This window comes from Chlorocebus sabaeus, chromosome 8 (genome assembly GCF_047675955.1).
Source record: "Chlorocebus sabaeus isolate Y175 chromosome 8, mChlSab1.0.hap1, whole genome shotgun sequence".
Taxonomy (NCBI): domain Eukaryota; kingdom Metazoa; phylum Chordata; class Mammalia; order Primates; family Cercopithecidae; genus Chlorocebus; species Chlorocebus sabaeus.
This window is the reverse complement of record NC_132911.1, coordinates 74,123,159-74,124,081: the sequence shown is the minus strand read 5'-3', so window position 1 is coordinate 74,124,081 and position 923 is coordinate 74,123,159. Positions and strand designations below refer to the sequence as shown.

General features: G+C 44.3%; 1 pseudogene; it reads left to right on the top strand.

Moving 5' to 3' along the window:
• Positions 1-297: 297 nt before the first annotated feature.
• On the top strand, positions 298-667 carry LOC119624803 (small ubiquitin-related modifier 2 pseudogene; annotated as a pseudogene).
• The last annotated feature ends 256 nt before the right edge of the window (positions 668-923 follow it).

Genomic DNA, 923 nt, shown 5'->3' with positions numbered 1-923 from the left:
CCATTCTCCTGCCTCAGCCTCCCGTGTAGCTGGGGCTACAGGCGCCCGCCACCTCGCCCAGCTAGTTTTTTATATTTTTTAGTAGAGGCGGGGTTTCACTGTGTTAGCCAGGATGGTCTCGATCCCCTGACCTCGTGATCCGCCCGTCTCGGCCTCCCAAAGTGCTGGGATTACAGGCTTGAGCCACCGCGCCTGGCCTTTTATTTATTTATTTATTTTAAAAAAGAGTTTGCTTGTTTGATGCAAACCTGGTACCTCTTTTGTGAAGCGGCAGCTGAGGAGACTCTGACACTCGCCATGGCCAACGAAAAGCCCAAGGAAGGAGTCAAGGCTGAGAACCACGATCATATTAATTTGACAGTGGCAGGGCAGGATGGTTCTGTGATGCAGTTTAAGATTAAGAGGCATACACCAATCAGTAAACTACTGAAAGCCTATTGTGAACGACAGGGATGGTCAATGAGGCAGATTAGATTACAATTCGATGGGCAACCAATCAATGAAACAGACACACCTGCACAGCTGGAAATGGAGGCTGAAGATACAATTGATGTGTTCCAACAGCAGACGGGAGATGTCTACTGAAAAGGGAACCTGCTTCTTTTCTCCAGAACTCTGTTCTTTAAAGACCAAGATTACGTTCTCAATTAGAAAACTGCAATTTGGTTCCACCATATCTTGACTACTACAGTACAGTTTTTTCTATTCTTTCATTTCCCCCTTCCCCATAAAGTAACTGGTATACGTGCACAAGCATATTGCATTTTTTTTTTGTAACTAAACAGCCAATGGTATGTTTTGATTGACATCAAGTGGAGACAGAATGGGAAAAATACTGATTCTGTGAAAATACCCCCTTTCTCCATTAGTGGCATGCTCATTTAGCTCTTGGTATTCCAGTAAGTTATTTTGCTCTCACTGTT